This window comes from Pleurodeles waltl, chromosome 3_2 (genome assembly GCF_031143425.1).
Source record: "Pleurodeles waltl isolate 20211129_DDA chromosome 3_2, aPleWal1.hap1.20221129, whole genome shotgun sequence".
NCBI classification, from domain to species: Eukaryota; Metazoa; Chordata; class Amphibia; order Caudata; family Salamandridae; genus Pleurodeles; species Pleurodeles waltl.
In genome coordinates, this window is record NC_090441.1 from 91,743,987 (window position 1) to 91,764,512 (window position 20,526).

Consider the following 20,526-nt stretch of genomic DNA (forward strand, 5'->3'; position numbering starts at 1 on the left):
TCTGTTCCATTAAATCCTTACAACCCACCTGCTTGCATTATATGGAGAGGTTTGCCAAGTGGGCAGCGTCCCCCCAGAGATGGACCAAGCTACAATAGTACTTATTCCTGAAACGCAGCCACCCTTGACGTCTTGCAAAGAGTACTGTCCTATATCACTCCTCAATGGAGAAGTCAAAATCTGCGCGACTATACTGGCCAACAGACTTAAAACGGTTCTCCCCAAATTGAGCCACCCAGATCAATGTGGCTTTATGCCCTCACGCAGCATGAAACACTGCCTTCGTAGACTTCAGGTGTCCCTGGCCAACCGTCATCACCTACCAGAGGATCTGGCGTTGCCTTTAATTGATTTTGAAAAGGCATTTGACACAGTGGATTGGGAGTAACTTCAGTCAGTGCTTGCGCGAGCAGGTCTCGGACCCAAGTTCTGTGCCATGGTTAAGGTGCTGTACTCAACGCCGACGGACCTTGTGCAGGTTAATAGGGTCCTGTCAGCAGCCTTTCCAATATGGCGGGGAACTAAATAGGGCTGCCCCCTGTCGCTGCTCCACTTTGCAATGGTGACTGAGCCACTGGCTCAACTTATCCGAACTGACGCACATCTTTGGGGGTGGACATGGGAAACGACTCAAGAGGATTATATAGAGTTGCACACAGACAATGTTCTCCTATACTTAGCAGACCCCGCACACAATAGCCCCCGCTGCCTCCACAGATTTGGAATTGAGTCGGGCCTCAAGGTGAACCCAGATAAATCTCTAATGATACCCCTCAGCACATCACAAGACTGCTTTGACAGGCAGACTAATATTCTCAATCATAGGCTAAGCTTCAAGTAACTGGGTATATGGGTCGCATTGCACCTGGAGCTTGCCTGGTTTCTTAATCGCCAGACGTTAGTTAGGAAGGCCACGACCGACCTTGTCCAATGGCAATCACTTCACCTGCCCCGATCATGGTTCAATGCTCTAGATGCAATGGCGAGGACATTTCTGTGGCATAGGCCACGTCCTCATATCACATTCAAATATTGCTTACACGGTCCCTAGGACGGGGGACTGGGGATGTCCAGCCTTTACTTGTACTACTTAGCATCTCATCTTTTGGTGATCAACAAATGGTTCAATGGAGGGTGGACTGACCCGGCCTACAGACTCGAATTATCCATATTGGGGTTCCTGGGTTTACAGGCCATACTCTATGGTCTCCCTTATCTGAATCCTTTCCTTCAGTAACCAAAGAGGTATTCCTGGCCAGGAGGGCAGCACTCACAATGGGGCAGCAGGCTCAATCAGCAGACTCTACTTTGGCATGGTACCTGGCTGGGGGGGTTAACAGAGGGGTGGTGGCTCTCCCGGGGTTCAGAGCCTGGGATCGAATAGGTATAACCCAATTGGGAGACATATGGTCGGGGACACAGATTCGTACCTTTAAAAACCTCCAAATCACCTATGCCCTCACTCACTCCCAATTCTACAAATACCTACAGTTGAGGCACGCCTTCCAGGCCCAGATTTCCTTATCAGAACCACTACCTAAATTTAGCCCCTTAGAGGTAAAACTTCTTATGGGGAGCCTGGGACAAAGTGGTATCCTCCAAATATATTGCACACTGATTGCCAACACGCCTGACACACTGGAACATCTGCGGGACCAGTGGATTGGTCCCCTGGAGGAAGAGGATTGGCACAATGCTCTGATGGCCCGGGGGAGCTTACAATCTCCTCCAGACTGTGGCAAGTGCAGACGTACTACCTACACACTGCCTACCTCACACTCCTCCGAATGTATAAGGCTGGCCACTGAGCCAACCCCTCCTGTCCTAAATGTGGACACGAGCCAGCAGATTTTTACCACCTGGTGTGGGTATGCCCGGTAATTACACTATTGGGCCGGAGTAGAACAGGAACGGACACAGGCCTTGGGGTGGGAAGTACCTCTCTCCCCCATACTGATACTACTTGGGGTGATGGAGGGCTCGGGGGTGCGAGAGCCAAAAGATTATTCCTAGGTACAGCGAGGAGTGAGTGGTGTACGAGGCTATGAGGTGTCCACAGAAGCACAGCCGAGTCTAGGGCAACTGGTTGGGTCAGCTGGACTAAGGTGGTTGTGATAAGGGGGGGGAGGAGATCATGAGTCAAATGCTGTCATACTGTAAATATACTGTTTGAAAGCGAAAGCTGGTCGGATTTACATTTCCAAATAACTAATGCAGTGCTTATGTGTCATTGGTTAAATATTTACTGCCTCTGCATGTATAATACCAAACTCAATAAAAATTGGTTTATCAAAAAAATAAAAAAGAATCCTGGTCTAGGGGGCCCTTAAGGGTGAGAGGGACAGTGGCCAATAGACTACTAGTCCCTGCGGCTAGTCCGCGCCTGCAGTGATGACATCCTGGTGGAGTACATCACTTTCTACCCAGAACCCACTATTCCTAGGGTCTGCCAAGATAGCAGAACCCTCCCTCAGCTGTGCAGACCTCCTAGCCCACCCTCAAGGTGTAGCTAGTCCTATGAGAGTGCACACCTCCTGCATAGCTAATTTACAGCCTGCCTTCCCAGGCAGGGCAGGAAGGGCTTTGTCCTCCACTGGGCGGACAGCTACATACACATCAAAGGAATGCAAAGCCTTTGAGGCTTACTGCCCTGATGCTTTCCTCACTAGCCAGCCTGGGTGAGGAGGTGCTAGCACCACTGGCAGGAGGTCAGACTCTGGTCTGTGGTGGCAGCGGCTCGGGAGAGCCCACTAAAACAGTACAGGACTTGGTAACTTGGTGGGCACCCCGTAAGGGTGCCACCTGGGCATCTGCTTTTTAATCCTAAACACGGGCATCAAGTTCAGCGTTATAAAGTACAGTGTTTGATACCAAACATGGTGGGATTCAGCTGGGCCATTGCAGAGCTGGACATCTGAGCAGTGGTCAGATGCCGGCCCATGTTACGCAATGGTCCGCCGGTTACTCAGGCAGGCATCTTGTTTTAGATGCCAGCACAGGGGCATATGTGCTCCTGCACATTTGTCCTCACTCATGGGCAGTGCACCCTGGGCTAACAGGGCTCTGCTTTATGGGTGATTGACCTGTGCTTGGGCAGTAACAGGGACTCTCTCTGCTCCTGGTGTGGACAGAGTCTCACTCGTGCAGCAGGCTGCTTGTGCATGCTGGCATGGCAGCTCAGCAGTCTCTCTTTTACTTGGGGGTACTCAGGGTGGCACAATCAGTGCTGCAGCCCTCAGGTCCCACTTTATCACCCTTACCCTAGGTACCATTTACTTATAGGGGTGGTAAGGTCCTTGCCAATTGGCCTATGCAATTCAACATACAATTTAAGGGAAAGAGCATTGGTACTGGGGCCTAGTTAGCAGGCTTCAGTACAATGACAGGTCAAAAACAACAGCATCTGATAGAAAAAAGTAGGGTGTGACCATTCAAAAGGGGGCACTTTACAAAAGCGCCACAGTCTTCAATCAATCAATCAATCAATCAATCAGTGATTTCTAAAGCGCAGCTAATCACCCATAGGGACTCAAGTAGCTGTTTGCGGGTGTGCTGCTCAGTCGAAGAGCCAGGTCCTGAGGTCCTTCCTGAACTGCTTCGGTGATGCAGTCTGCCTGAGTTTGAGAGGTAATGTGTTCCATGTCTGGGCTGCAAGGTAGGAGAAGGAGCTTCCTTCTGCTGTGCTTTTCTGGATATTGAAACGGCTGCAAGTACGAGCTGGAAAGAACTGAGTTGTCTGTGGGATACGTAGAAGGCGAGGCGGTAGTTGAGGTATGCCGTTCCTATGTTGTGCAGTGCCTTGTAGGTGTGGATCAGGAGTTTGCATGTGATGCGCTTGTTGACTGGGAGCCAGTGTAGGTCTCTGAGGTGGGAGGAGATGTGGCTGTGTCAGGGGTTGTCCAGGGTGAGTCTGGCTGCTGCATTCTAGATACTTTGTAGTCTTGATTGTAGATTCTTGGTGATGCCAGCTTAGACTGCGTTGGTGTAGTTTTGACTTGACCTAAAGACTTGACCTGAAGGTTTTGCAGTGCTTTACATGAGCATCAGTTACATTAAACAAGTACACATTCACTTTGATTTTAGACATGAGGAAATTAAGTGATCTGCTCAGAATCACAGCATGTCCAGCTGATGCCGAAACCCAATCATGGTTACCAGTTGCAAAGTCTACAGCTCTAGTCGTAACACCACATCCTCTCCCCCTAACTGTAACAAATAATTAAGTGATCAATTGGATTAAAAGAAACAGAGACAGGAAATAATTTTAAAGTGCTTTGATGCTATTTGAAAACTCATAAAATATGTCCTCATTTTAGTTTTTTAGAGCACTAACCATAATTTCTATGGGATTAAAACCCTCTCAGTTTTATAATTTCTAAAGGAAATGCTTTAGGTATTACACTTTTGATTACATGAGGATGACGACAGGTGTGCCACACTTTTGTAATAAATATTGAATGTTAGCAATCTAGTAGTTCATTAGAATACTGTGGGGAGGCAGAGGTAAAGGGCACGGACTCAGATAATTGAGGGTAGGGAGGAGGGTCCAGAGGCAACATGTTCACCACACTGGGCAGGCAGGAGGAGCACTGGCAGTACAATGGACCATAGACAGCAGGGGCAACAAACTAACCACGCAAGACAGACAAGAGAGGCAGTGGCAATAAAATAGACCATTGAAGGCGGAAAGACGAGGCAGTGGCAGTACAACCATACATGCCAACAGACCCAATTCAGGCAGGAGACGACTGATGCTTTTAAGCCCAAAAAGGCTTTATTTAATCTGCCTTCTGCCTAAAATGTCCTCTTTTACAATGTAAGTCATTAGGGAAAATCAATTCCCCAGGTTTTTTTTTCTTTCAATTTCCCTCTTACCTAGTTCCAAATGTTAGCAAGAATGGTACAATGGATCACAGAGGGCAGGAGGAAGGGGGTAGGGACATGGACTCAGAAAACAGACGGCAGGAGGGAAATGGGCAGGGGCACCAAATTGAGCTTACAGTGCAAGCGTCAGGGGTTGCAGCAGCACAATACACCACAAAGGGGAAGTGGAATGGCAGTGCAGCACAACAGATTATGAATAGCAAAAGAGAGGGGACAGGGCCATGCACATGGACAACAGAAAGCAGTAGGAAAAGAGGCAAGGGCAGCAAGCGGACCATACCGGACCGACAGGAGGGGCAGGTGCAGCATAACAGACAATGAAGGGCAGTAGAGAGGGGCAGTGGCAGCACATCGGACCATGGAGGGCAGGAGGGAGAAAGCTGGTGCATGGACTCGGAAAACAGAGTAGGGAGGTGTCTGGATGGGGAAGCAAGCTAGCTCTTCAAGTCAGGCAGGAAGGACAGTGACAGAACAATAGGCACACAGGGCTGTAATGAGGGAGCAGGGGCATGAGCAATGGATGGAAAGGATGAGGGGGGACGAGCAGAAAACTTGGGTGGGGGAACCACAATGCCAGGCCCAGAGTCCAACCCTCCCCACCATGCACTTCAATGGGCCTTACTTAATGTAAAAAAAATAACAAAACAAAAAAAAAAAAACTAGAAATTAACTTAAAAACACAGGTTACAGGGACATTATATATAGGAAACAGAATTTTTAAAAAACACCTTAGAAATTCACCAAAAAAAACAAATATATATATATATACATACACACGTTACAGTTAGGTTCAGATTTTACATGCACAAAACCATAGAGCTTCCACTGTTATTGTTAGTTATTTCAAGTAACTATAACACAAGCCCTCACCATGCACTGCTTAATTACCACAGTTATTACATCACATCTTCCATGACATCATTGATAATATCACTGCAACATTTGCAGTAAAATTATATGATAAAACTGTGCATTTTAGTTACCTTTGAGCACGAGTTCAAATTACTTGAAATAACTATAACAGGTGAATTTCTATGGTTTTGTGCATGTAAAATCTGAACCTAAATGTAACGTCCCTGTAACCTTTGTTTTTTTTAGTGGCTTTCTAAGAGTTTTTTTTTATTATATTTCCCTATAACAGTTGGATTTTTCAGTGAATTATATATATATATATATATATATATATATATATATATATATATATATATGGAAAATGTCACTTACCCAGTGTACATCTGTTCGTGGCATGAGACGCTGCAGATTCACATGCTGTGCACATCCCACCATCTAGTGTTGGGCTCGGAGTGTTACAAGTTGTTTTTCTTCGAAGAAGTCTTTTCAAGTCACGAGATCGAGGGACTCCTCCTCTTTCGGCTTCATTGCGCATGGGCGTCGACTCCATCTTAGATTGTTTTCCCTGCAGAGGGTGAGGTAGGAGTCGTGTATATAGTAATAGTGCCCATGCAATGGAGTAAGTATGTATGTACAAAATGTGACTAAAAGTCCTATAACAAATTTACAAATGTACAAGTTTAATTTTCTTGGCAACTTAGAACGGCTACAGGCTCCCGGGGAGGTGGGAGGGCGCAGTGAATCTGCAGCGTCTCATGCCACGAACAGATGTACACTGTGTAAGTGACATTTTCCGTTCGATGGCATGTGTAGCTGCAGATACACATGTTGTGCATAGACTAGTAAGCAGTTATCTCCCCAAAAGCGGTGGTTTAGTCTGTAGGAGTTGAAGTTGTTTGAAATAATGTTCTTAATACTGCTTGTCCTACTGTGGCTTGCTGTGTTGTTAACACATCCACGCAGTAATGCTTGGTAAATGTATGAGGCGTAGACCATGTGGCTGCCTTACATATTTCAGTCATTGGTATGTTCCCTAGAAAGGCCATGGTATCACCTTTCTTTCTAGTGGAGTGTGCCTTTGGTGTAATAGGCAGTTGTCTATTTGCTTTTATATAACAGGTTTGAATACATTTAACTATCCACCTGGCAATGCCTTGTTTGGATATTGGATTCCCTGTATGAGGTTTTTGGAAAGCAACAAACAATTGTTTTGTTTTGCAAATTTGTTTGGTTCTATCGATGTAGTACATTAGTGCCCTTTTGATGTCTAATGTATGTGATGCTCTTTCAGCTACAGGGTCTGGTTCTGGAAAGAACACTGGGAATTCCACTGTTTGATTTAAGTGGAACAGTGATATGACCTTAGGTAAGAATTTAGGATTGGTGCGTAGAACTACTTTATGTTTGTGTATTTGTACAAAGGGTTCTTGTATAGTAAAGGCTTGTATATCACTTACTCTTCTGAGAGATGTGATAGCTATTAGAAATGCTACTTTCCATGTTAAGTACTGTATTTCACATGAATGCATGGGTTCAAATGGTGGACCCATGAGTCATGTTAATACGATGTTGAGGTTCCACGAAGAAACTGGTGGTGTTCTTGGTGAAATAATCCTTTTCAGACCCTCCATAAATGCTTTTATAACTGGGATTCTGAATAATGAAGTTGAATGCGTAATTTGCAAATACGCTGAAATTGCTGTCAAATGTATTTTAATGGATGAAAAAGCTAACTTAGACTTTTGTAAGTATAGTAGATAGCTTACAATGTTTTTCGCAGATGCGTGTAAAGGTTGAATGTGATTATTATGGCAGTAATAAACAAATTGTTTCCACTTATTTGCGTAGCAATGTCTTGTGGTTGGTTTCCTAGCCTGTTTTATGACCTCCATGCATTCTTGTGTAAGGTCTAGATGTCCGAATTCTAAGATTTCAGGAGCCAAATTGCTAGATTGAGCGATGCTGGATTCGGGTGTCTGATCTGTTGTTTGTGTTGAGTTAACAGATCTGGTCTGTTTGGCAGTTTGATATGAGGTACTAGTGATAGGTCTAGTAGTGTAGTGTAGTGTACCATGGATGTCGTGCCCAAGTTGGCGCTAACAATATTAGTTTGAGTTTGTTTTGACTCAATTTGTTTACTAGATACGGAAGGAGTGGGAGAGGGGGAAAAGCGTATGCAAATATCCCTGACCAACTCATCCATAACGCATGCCTGGATGCGAAGTTTTGGCATTTTGCGTTTTCTTTTGTGGCAAATAGGTCTATTTGAGGTGTTCCCCACCTTTGGAAGTAAGTTAGTAGTATCTGGGGATGAATTTCCCATTCGTGGATCTGTTAGTGATCCCGAGAGAGATTGGCGGCTAACTGGTTTTGGATTCCTGTGAACTGCGCTATTAGGCGAATGTGATTGTGAATCGCCCAATACCATATCTTTTCAGCTAAGTGACACAATTGTGTTGAGTGTGTCCCTCCTTGTTTGTTCAGATAATACATTGATGTCTGTTTTTACAAGAATGTGTTTGTGAGTTATTAGTGGTTGAAATGCTTTTAACGCTAGAAATACTGCTAGTAGTTCTAAGTGATTGATAGGAAGTTGTCTCTGTTGAGTGTCCCATTGTCCCTGGATGCTGTGTTGATTGAGGTGTGCTCCCCACCCTACCATGGAGGCATCTGTTGTGATCACGTATTGAGGCACTGGGTCTTGGAAAGGCCGCCCTTGGTATAAATTTATAGTATTCCACCATTGAAGCGAGGTGTATGTTTGGCGGTCTATCAACACTAGATCTTGAAGTTGACCCTGTGCATTGTGACCATTGTGATGCTAGGCACTGTTGTAAGGGCCGCATGTGCAATCTTGCGTTTGGGACAATGGCTATGCATGAGGACATCATGCCTAGTAGTTTCATCACTAATTTTACCTGGAAACTTTGGTTTGGGTGCATGGTCTGTATTACGTTTTGAAATGCCTATACCCTTTGTGGACTTGGAGTGGCAATCCCCTTTTTTGTGTTGATCGTTGCGCCCAGATACTGTTGTATTTGACATGGCTGTAGGTGTGATTTCTGGTAGTTGAGTGAGAACCCTAACTTGTGAAGGGTTTCTATAACATATTTTGTGTGTTGTGAGCACGGTTCTTGCGTATTAGTTTTGATTAACCAGTCGTCTAGATATGGGAACACATGTATTTGCTGTCTTCTGAAATGAACTGCCACTACGGCAAGGCATTTTGTAAAGACTCTTGGCGCTGTTGTTATTCCGAATGGCAACACTTTGAACTGGTAATGTACCCCTTGGATTACAAATCTTTAGTATCTTCTGTGTGAAGGATGTATGGGTATATGGAAATACGCATCCTTGAGGTCTAATGTTGTCATGTAGTCTTGTTGTTTGAGCAAGGGAATTACTTCCTGAAGTGTTACCATGTGAAAGTGATCTGATTTGATGTAAAGGTTTAGTGTTCTGAGATCTAAAATGGGTCTTAGAGTTTTGTCTTTTTTGGGTATGAGAAAGTACAGGGAGTAGACCCCCGTTCCTTTCTGATGATTTGGTACTAGTTCTATTGCATCCTTTTGCAACAACACTTGGACCTCTAGTTGTAATAGATCCATGTGTTGTTTGGACATGTTGTGTGTTTTCGGTGGGACATTTGGAGGGAATTGTAGGAATTATATGCAATAACCATGTTGGATAATGGCTAGGACCCACGTGTCTGTTGTTATCTCCTCCCAGTTCCTGTAAAAATCTGTTAGTCTCCCCCCCACTGGTGTTGTGTGTTGGGGGTTTGTGACAGTGAAGTCACTGTTTATTTTGAGGGGTTTTGGGACCTTGGAACTTTCCCCTAGTTTTAGGGAACTGTCCACCCCTGTATTGTCCACGAAAACTTCCCCTCTGAAACTGGCTCTGGTATGTGGGTCTTGTTTGTGAGGTTGAGGGTTCTGTGTTTTGTCCTCAAAACCCCCCTCTAAACTGTGTTTTCCGAAATGTGCCTCTGCTCTGTGGGGAGTAGAGTGCGCCCATGGCTTTGGCCGTATCTATGTCCTTTTTAAGTTTCTCGATAGCAGTGTCCACTTCCGGCCCAAACAACTGCTGTCCGTTAAAAGGCATATTCAGCACCGCTTGTTGAATTTCCGGTTTGAATCCTGAGGTGCGCAGCCATGCGTGTCTCCGTATGGTGACAGCTGTATTTACAGTCCTTGCAGCTGTGTCTGCTGCATCCATTGCCGACCGTATCTGGTTGTTAGAGATACTTTGGCCTTCTTCCACCACTTGTTGTGCCCTTTTTTAGAACTCTTTGGGTAGATGTTCTTTGAAATGTTGCATTTCGTCCCAATGAGCTCTATCATATCTAGCCAGCAAGGCCTATGAATTTGCAATGCGCCATTGGTTGGCTGCTTGTGCCGCGACCCTTTTCCCCGCTGCGTCGAACTTGCGACTTTCCTTGTCGGGTGGTGGTGCATCTCCTGAGGTGTGTGAGTTCGCCCTTTTGCGAGCTGCCCCTACTACCACTGAGTCCGGTGTCAATTGCTGCGTGATATACACAGGATCTGTTGGTGGAGGTTTGTACTTTTTCTCCACCCTTGGAGTGATGGCCCTGCCTTTCACAGGCTCTTGAAACACTTGCTTTGAGTGTTTCAGCATTCCTGGTAACATAGGGAGACTCTGGTACTGGCTATGTGTGGACGACAGAGTATTAAACAAAAAGTCATCATCAATTGGTTCTGCGTGCAGGATGACATTGTGAAACGCGGCTGCTCTTGACACCACCTGTGTGTAGGCAGTGCTGTCCTCAGGTGGTGAAGGTCTCGTTGGATAACAGTCGGGACTGTTATCTGATACTGGCGCATCATAAAGATCCCATGCGTCAGGATCATCTTGACTCATCCCTGTATGAGTTGGAGACTGCATCATTGGTGGAGTGGCTACCGGTGATGGTTGTGGTGAGCGTTGTGGTGATGGTGGCGGAGTTATTTGTTTTGCCACCTTTGCTTGTGGTTGCTTGTCTTTCTCTTGGAAGGCAAGTTTCCTTTTAATTCGGATTGGAGGGAGAGTACTGATTTTTCCTGTCTCCTGAATGTGGAGCCTTCTTTGAGTGTAATCTGGCTCCCCTGCCTCTAGCTCCTGTCCGAATCTGTGTCCTTGCATCTGTGAGGACAGTCCCTGTTCCTCGGTATAGGAACTTGGTTTCGGATCCAAGGCCGGATGTTTCGGTATCAAAACCTTTTTGACCGTCTTCTTCGGCTCCGAAGACACTTTTTTGCCTTTCGGTGTTCCGATATCTCGGTGCCTACTTGTTTCGGTGCTGCTCTCTCGATGTCGAGATTGCTCTGACCCGGTGTCTCGGGTCGAGACTGTTCTGTGCCGGTATCTCGACCGGAGTCAGATGACTTCAACAGATGTGTGCCCTTTTTCGGTGCCGATGGCCGGTTACCTAATTTTCGGGTTAAGCCATGGCCTGTTGGCGGTGGCGACCCCCTGGGCTTTCATGAATTTTCCGTGAGTCTTGGGCAAGGGCGTCTTACTCACGGTTTTCGGCGTCTGTTCGGTTTCGACCTCGTCCGAGTCGGAATCCGCGATGGAGAAGGTTTCCTCTTCCTTCAAGCCTTGGTGTCCTGACGTCGCCTACGCCATTTGGAGTCTTCTTGCTCTCCGGTCTCTTAGCGTTTTCCTCGACCGAAACGCCCGACAGGCCTCGCAGGTATCCTCTTTGTGTTCAGGAGACAAACACAAATTACAGACCAGATGCTGATCTGTGTAAGGATACTTGTTGTGGCATCCGGGGCAGAAGCGGAATGGGGTCCGTTCCATTAGCTTGGAAGACGCACGTGGTCGGGCCGACCAGGCTCCGCCGGGGAATCGAAACCCCAAAGGGCCACGGGAGCTTTTCCAAATTCAGTGTCAATCTGCGATAACTAACCCGATACCGAATGCAAACAATACCATCGAATTTTCCGAGATTTCACTAACTTTCCGAACCGAAACACGGAGCTAAGAGGAACACGTCCGAACCCGATGGCGGAAAGAAAACAATCTAAGATGGAGTCGACGCCCATGCGCAATGGAGCCGAAAGGGGAGGAGTCCCTCGATCTCGTGACTCGAAAAGACTTCTTCAAAGAAAAACAACTTGTAACAGTCCCAACATGTAACACTCCAAGCCCAACACTAGATGGCGGGATGTGCACAGTATGTGTATATGCAGCTACACATGCCATCGAACATACACATACATATATATATATATATATATATACACACACACACACACACACACACACACACACACACACACAACATATATTCAGACAGATTTTGCATCAGGGTTGCATCACTTTTTGATGCAACCCCGACACAAAATCCTTTTTGGTATTTTTAAAGCAAGGCAACTGTTGTTTTGACTGGCTTTGGTAGAAAAAGTTACACAATGCAGCACATTGTACTGTCTTTCATCACATCAGGTAGGCATTCCATGGGTGGTGCATAGGCATTTCTGTGCATCCACCCATGAATGGATTTTGAGGCAAACCCATACTTAAAAAGAGTTTTAGACATGGGTTTGGGCCAAAATGGTGTGCCTGCCTGAAGCTGACATAACAAGGATAAATCTTTTTATTTTCACTGGTTATTTCCTCTTCGCGTGTGTGCTGCCTTCTGCAGCACACAAACCAAGAGAAAAAACCTCCAAGGATGGTTTTTGTGCGGGACGTTGTCCCTTCCTGCACAAAAACGACTCTGATGACAACGTGGAAACATTTGAACTATGGTGCAACGATGCCCGCAATGGCGCTAGGCACCCCAAAGTGCGTCAGCAGTTGGGGAGAGCGGAACTGCCCCATTTTTAAAAAAAATTTTAGCAGTTCTGCTCTCTCTCCTCAGGTGAAGCAATGCAGCACAACAACTTTATTTGCTGTTCTCCATTGTGCCACTTCTATGCAAATATACTCCTTAGTGAAAAGTTTACCAAAAAAGTAGCTAATTCGCACCCAGGTGAGTACTCCTTCAATGGATACAAATTTGCTACTTTTTAAAATTCACAAATATTGGCAGTAGTAGGCTTGGAAAGGTACACCAGTTTCAGGGTTCCAGGCCTACTACTGGCAATCAAGCATCCAATAGATGATTGGACCAATGCTTGCAAATAGCCTAGCCACTGTCAGTCCCTCGGGGTATCATTTCAAATCGCCGTTTTTCACCCACTGTGCAACACTAGACAGAAGGCCCAATTTAGTAGCCTTAGTAAATAAAGGCAGACAGGATGGCGGAGGACCTCATGGTCTTTTCTCCACCCACCAAATTTAGAGATATCCGCCAGCCTAGCAGACATCTCTATGCATTGGCAGGAATAGCAGTCACAGCAGTTCCTGTCAACATAGGAAATGTTTAATGCTGGCTCCATCAAACAAGATTGCTGGCCATTAAACCACTCCAAAGTTTTTCATTTTTTTATGAAAAACAAACTCCAAAAGTGGGAGTTTGTCTTTTGAAGAAAAAAAAAAAAAAAAAAAAAAAACGACCCTCTCACCAGTTTTCTCCTATGATGGGGATGTTTTTTCTTAACTGTTTCTTGCTGCCAGGATATACTTGGTGGTGATAGACAGTATAAAACATTTTTTTAAAGCCATCTGACTATCTGACCTTCTACTTTAAATACAGCAGTGTGTCTGATGGCTTCTTTTTTAAGACACTTACCCTGTTGGGCCCTCCAATAAATCTTTACATTGGCAGGGTACATTTTCTCTGCCTGTGTAAAACTTGCAGTCTACCCAATGCAAAATTGAGCATGTGGGCCTTGAGTTTGGAGGACAGGGTGCTTGTCCACTGTTGCAACAGAGTACCTCTCTTCCAAACTCAAAATCAACCTCAGTGGCCCACCTCATGCAAATCAGGACTGACCCTGCTCCTCATGGGAACAGTCCATCCCGAACGTTGATCACCTAACACATTCAGCCTGTGGCCCACTGCTGATTAGTTGGAAAATTTGAGGACTCATACTCTCCGAATCTCCCCGACTTAGCTACCCCCCTTAAAGCTATAAAGTGATTTTAACCTCTAATTAAAATTATAGCGATACAACTCAAACATCTTTACTGTAAGGCTAAGTGAAGTTTAAACTATGCAGACAAAGTGGTGCTGGGCCTACAAGTTCACAAAACTGCAAAAGCTTGTAGCCTTTACACATCTTTGCCAGAAGACAACATTTCTCTAAAAATAGCTATTGGTGAAATGTATCACTTCTTTTTTTAAGCAATTTTTTTCCCCAAGTCTGTAAGTTAATTAAGATGGCTTGGTTGAAACAAGCCCTCAAAAACGTTACACATCCCTACTAAATCTACAAAGAGCTGTCACGTTCCAGGAAGCCTAGTAGACCACTGCAGAAACCCTCTTTACTCATTCATATCGCACCGCAAGCAGTAACATTTTTATAGTCAGTACTCAGGCCAGCTTCCTCAACAATACAATGACAAGTATTAAGTAATGAACATAAACTAATACGTCAAGCTGACCTTGTGCAAAATACGGAAAAAGTGCACCAAGCTGTTTCTAAGAAGCATAATAAATTAAACAGTCACATACATTTTGGAATGATTTGCACGGCATTTTTCACTGTTACCAACAAGAAAATAGAGTTTGAACATTTGCTGCTTAACAGAAACACAATTAAGAAAAAGAAGCATATACATATGTATGCTTTCCACTGCATTTTCACTCTTTTTTTTTTTTTTTACAGATCAAAAAAGATTTTCGCAGTTTAAACTTCATAAAGAAAAAAATAAATGAATAAGGGGGTTGCAAACGTTCCTCTAAGCTTAATTAACCCGAGTACTGAACAAAGACCCCACTGTCAATTGAGTCTCAGGAAGTTTACCCCACTGGGTTAGGTTAGGGTTCCACACACACACACACGGAGCCACAATGTCTGGGCCATGTATCACAGACAGTGTGTTGCAAACGCTTTAATTTAATTTCTGGAGTCATGCAGCCTTGCCGGGGCACTAATGAGGTAATGTCATAATGCTAGATTACGATTTCACATTGGAAGACACTTGGGAGATCAGAGAGATACTGGTGATAGACTACTTTAAAATGGGTGATAGATTATCAGGGCTCTTAGGAGAGATACCACTGAATGAAAGCGATGACAGAACATACTCTCTCAATGAAGAGATGGTAACAAGATCACACTCATAGTGAAACGAAGGTGGAGACTCATACTATAAATGATCGGCTGGGAGTAAAACTAAACTGGTATGATAAACTCTCACTTAGACAGCATTGTGGGGTACATGGCTTCAGTGGTGAGCATGGAAGTCATCAATGTAATTGTGGGTGGGGTAGGGCGGGGCATCGCACAAGTGACCACCAGTGGTGTAACCGTCATATTCATACACAAAATGTAGCGCTCATCCTCGACTGCCGAGTCCCCTCCCCCCCCATGTAAGTTTGACCAACTATTGTGTCAAAGTAGAATTTTAGATATGTGAACTTTTGCATGCTCTTTGAGAAACTATTACAAGCTGTTTTCATGTGGAGATGTAACTGTGCACACTGCTGATCTAACCCTGGAACAGAACAATCTATACAAAGAATCGTTTAAAAATATGGATGTGCGCGTTTACTTACATTTGGGTTTATTAAAATTGCAACAATTCCATTGCCCTAACAGAACCTGCACATGGACCCAGGCACTTGGTCCTATGTGTTGCACCCAATTTAGAATGGGGTGCAGATAAATAGGGAATAATGTCTGCTGATTTCGCACGTAATTACCACTCGCCTGGCATTTTGCACAAGTACCACCCACCACCTGCGAATAATCAAGAAAAATACTAAAAGGCACCCTCAGTCTCATTTGAGGCCACTTTGAAAAAGCATGTAATGTCTGACAATACGATCATTGAGAAATTCAGTGTTTCCTAAACAACCTTAGCTGCAATAAGCAGAGAGAAAAGCAGAGAATGTTCAGCTTGTGTTGGAGTGCGAGTTAATGGCGGTGAGCCAGATCACCTCGCGTCAAAACACAATGCTTCAGCATCATGCATTCCTGCACCCGGATACCTACTTGTGACATAAGAGTGCGCCTCCCGAGCTCAACTGGATTGTTAAAGAAAAGACTATAGTATTCTAGTCCTGGAGTCATCCGACAACCCAACCGTAGTAGTGTGGCTTTATATACATGCAACTGATCAGTAGGCAGAAAATCTATGTTAACACCATGCCCTTTGTGATTCGTCTCCAAATGAGGCATCAGTGTCTCCACCGATTATCGAAAAAGAGGAAAAGTAACGAGCAAATGGAAAGAAGGTTAAAAGAAACTGCACACGTGTGAAGGTGGAAGCCATTCTGTGCATATTTAAGAAGAAAACATGAGGTCACGTGTGCCAATTGCATTTTGTCCAGGGCCACTGACAGAGCGCAGTGCAGCCTGGACGAGGGGCACTCTACACTCTATGGAGCAGGGGCACGTAACACAGTGGAGGAGACAGGACAGCCCAGGGGAGGGTGACATATTAAACGAGTCAGGGTTTTAAATAGAGGGAAATTCAAAAGAAACCCAGTGTATAGGTGGATCCAACATAGGTTATAGAGCACGCCTGAGGAGGGGGTACAGTACAGCCTGGAATGAGACATACATTCATGTAGACTCAGTCCATTGACACAGGTGTTAAATACCCCGTGAAAAGGAACGCTTCAGTCTAGCACACAACCAACTCCCCCGAATCTGACAGTGAGACCTACCTCCCGCCTCAGGACGGACCGTGAACATCCGACTGCCTATCCTGTGATTAAATCTTTTACTGTCGTTATTAATTGAAGCCGATAGAAGATTGTGAGAAAGCTGTTTTCAACCCGACTGACAGGCGAAGGAGCGGTACTAGGCGGATCTTTGCGGCTGTACTTCCAGTGATCCTAGCGATTGGTTAAAAAACACACTGACCCGCCCCGAAATAGACGTCAGATCTGTCCCCAAAGAGACCGGCCCTGATGCTACACCGGAAAAGATTTTCTGACGCTCCGGATACGACAGTCCCGGAAAAGACCTTAGTTTACCCGGAAGACGTGGACCAGCCACTTGTGAGCCGGCGCAGTCATTCTACCGGGGGAGTGGGGACCCGTAGCTGTTAGTGTATTCAATCACAGCGCCATCATGTGGGGTTTTGCGTCACTATAACGCAGAATTCTAAAGTAGCAAATAAGAATGGCATTTTGCTAGAAATAAATGGAAAGAAACCAACCATTAGAGGATCGCTGTAAAATACTACTTAAATGTTGATTGTACGTAACTTGTCTGATTAGGAAAATATGAAATCATTTAATATTTTGCAGTTTTCATAAGTGCTCAAATGTAGTAGCCATCTTTAGCTACATATCATTTATGCACCAATCACATGCATTGTGTTCTGCATGAAGGCACTATAGACCGGTTTATGCAGCAGCGAATACTTTTTTTTCTAGCTTAGACAATAAGAATTTTCAGTTCTACTAAGAACACAGAGGTGAGGATTAAAATATTTTCTAGTTTATGTGTCATGAATTTTCAATTCTTTAACCCCTTCGCTGCCAGGCCTTTTCCCCTCCTGTGCCGAGCCTTTTTTTGGCTATTTGGGGCAGTTCGCGCTTAGGCCCTCATAACGTTTTGTTCACATAAGCTATCCACGCCAAATTTGCGTCCTTTTTTTACAACATCCTAGGGATTCTAGAGGTACCCAGACTTTGTGGGTTCCCCTGAAGGAGACCAAGAAATTAGCCAAAATACAGTGAAAATTGTGTTTTTAAAAAAAAAAATGGGAAAAAAGGGCTGCAGAAGGCGGCTCGTGCTTTTTTCCCTGAAAATGGCATCAACAAAGGGTTTGCGGTGGCAAGATCACCATCTTCCCAGCTTTCAGGAACAGGCAGACTTGAATTAGAAAACCCAATTTTTCAATACAATTCTGACATTTTACTGAGACATACCCCATTTTTACTATTTGTTGTGCTTTCAGCCTCCTTCCAGTTAGTAACCGAAATGGGTGAGAAACCAATGCTGGATCCCAGAAAGCTAAACATTTCTGAAAAGTAGACAAAATCCTGAATTCAGCAAGGGGTCATTTGTGTAGATCCTACAAGTGTTTCCTACAGAAAATAACAACTGAAATAAAAAAATATTGAAATTGAGGTGATTAAGCAGCCATTTTTCTCCACGTTGTACTCTGTAACTTTTTCCTGCGATGTCAGATTTTTTAAAGCAATATACCGTTATGTCAGCTGGACTCTTCTGGTTGCGGGGATATATATGGCTTGTAGGTTCATCAAGAACCCTAGGTATCCAGACACAATAAATGAGCTGCACCTTGCAATGTTTTTTTTTCTATACTGGGTATACAGCAATTAATTTGCTGAAATATAAAAAGTGAAAAATAGGTATCAAGAAAACCTTTGTATTTCCAAAGTGGCCACAAGATAAGGTGTTGAGAAGCAGTGGTTATTTGCACATCTCTGAATTCCGGGGTGCCCATACTAGCATGTGAATTACAGGGCATTTCTCAAATAGACGTCTTTTTTACACACTGTCTTACATTTGGAAGGAAAAAATGTAGAGAAAAACAAGGGGCAATAACACTTGTTTTGCTATTCTGTGTTCCCCCACATCTCCCGATAAAAATGGTACCTATAATGGTAAATATTTTTCACAGAAAACAGAGCTGTTTTTTGCAAAGTGCCTAGCTGTGGATTTTGGCCTCCAGCTCATCCGGCACCTAGGGAAACCTAGCAAACTAGTGCAGTTTTGAAAACTAGACACCTAGGGGAATCCAAGATGGGGTGAGTTGTGGGGCTCTGACCAGGTTCTGTTACCCAGAATCCTTTGCAAACCTCAAAATTTGGCCGAAAAAACACCTTTTCCTCTCATTTCGGTGACAGAAAGTTCTGGAACCAGAGAGCAGCCACAAATTTCCTTCAACCCAGCATTCCTCTAAGTCTCCTGATAAAAATGGTATCTCACTTTTGTGGGTGGGCCTACTGCCCGCGAAAGGAAATGCCCCAAAACACTATCTGGACACATCAAAATTATGAAATACAAAACTACCTGTTTTTGCGGGGGGCACCTGCGTTTTTGGTCCTGGGCTCAGCAGCCTACTAGGGAAACCTACCAAACCCAGACATTTCTGAAAACTAGACACCCGAGGGAGTCCAGTGAGGTGTGACTTGCATGGATCCCCCAATGTTTTCTTACCCAGAATCCTCAGCAAACCTCAAATTTAGCTAAAAAATCAAATTTTTCCCACATTTCTGTGTGGGATCACCGCACTGGGACACATTTCATACCACCCAATGTTCCCCTCAGTCTCCTGGTAAAAATGATACCTCATTTGTGTAGGTGGGCCAAGTGCTTGTGAAAGGGAAGAGCCAAAAACATGTCGATATTGAGGGGGAACCAAAGGGGGTCCAAAAGGGCAGTTTGCAAAAAAACATTTTTAGGCTGACAAGTGCAGCAGAATTTTTATCGGTATAGATGAGGCAATGCTGGGTGGTAGGAATTTTGTGGATTCCTGCAGATTCCGGAAGGTTCCATCACAAAAACATCGGAAAAATGTGTGATTTCCAGCAAAGTTGGAGGTTTGCAGGGGATTGTGGGTACAAAAATGGTGCGGGTGCATGTGAAACACACCACCCTGGAATCACCCAGATGTTTAGTTTTCAGATGTGTCTAGGTCTTGAGGATTTGTCTACATGGCAGCGTCCCAAAGTCCATAAAGTGCAGCCCTCACCATTCCAAGTGGGACGATTTTGAGAGTAAGCCAAGCTCTCATGGCCCAAATGTAAAACTAAAACCAAAATAATCAAATGTCTTCTTGCTTGCTGTGGGATAAGATGTTTTAGAGTGCGGGGGAGAGCTGAAAGACTGTTACCCCCTTCAGTTGAGGTGGGGGCGTAACCAGGCCCATACTGGTTGGTAGCCACCACCCCAATATTTTTTGTTTTTAAAAAAAAAAATCCCTGGCATCTAGTAGACTTTCCGGGGTGTGGATCAGGGGTAACTGCCCCATCTGCCCACTGGTGGGCAGAACAACTTTGGCCCCATTTATTTGGGGTGAGGGTACGGCAGAAATGGCCTAAAATAAATCCTCCCCCCCCCCAGGGAGCGACCCTTGCCTAAGGGATTGCTCCCCAACTAAAAAACAAACAAAAAAAACACACACAAAAAAAAATGATCCCTGGCACCTAGTGGATTCTGCCCCCCCCCCGGGGGCAGAAAAGGCCTTGAAAAATATTGCTCCCCTGGGGAGCGACCCTTGCCCAAGGGGTCGCTCCCCTCATGCCAGTTTCAATTTTGAAAGAAATCCCTGGTGTCTAGTGGGCATTTCAAAAGCCGGACTGCTTTACAATCCGGCTTTTGAAATGCTCTGAGAGACTTCAAAGGGAAGGAAATTCCTTTCCTTCCCTTTGAATCCTCTCAGGGCCCCCATCACATGATCGGAAGAGAAATGCTTTGCATTTCTCTTCCGATCGTGCTGGTGATGGGAAAGTGGCCTCTGATGAGTTCAGCGCGCAAATGCGCGCTGACGTCATCAGACGTCACTGGGGGGGTCAGGCGGGGTCGGGGGTGGAAGGGGAAGGGCTTCCCCTTCCATCCTTGCCTTGGGGGGGGTGGGAGGGAAGCCCACAGAGGGAGCGCTAGTGCTCCCTCTGTGATCAGTGCCCAGGACGTAATGGTTATGTCCTGGGCACATGAGCACTGTGCCGCAGGACGTAACCATTACGTCCGCGGCACAGAACCAGTTAAGAACACGGAGGCGAGGATTATACTTCTCCTTTTT

General features: G+C 45.0%; 1 protein-coding gene across 1 annotated transcript in view; it reads right to left on the bottom strand.

Annotated features, from left to right (window-relative positions):
* Nucleotides 1-16,626, bottom strand: part of RABGEF1 (RAB guanine nucleotide exchange factor 1) — a 236,280-nt gene extending 219,654 nt beyond the window's left edge. Inside the window, exon 1 of the mRNA XM_069226871.1 lies at nt 16,469-16,626. The gene's annotated coding sequence lies outside the window, so the exon portion shown is untranslated. The remainder of the gene's footprint in view (nt 1-16,468) is intronic.
* Between the last annotated feature and the right edge of the window lie 3,900 nt (nt 16,627-20,526).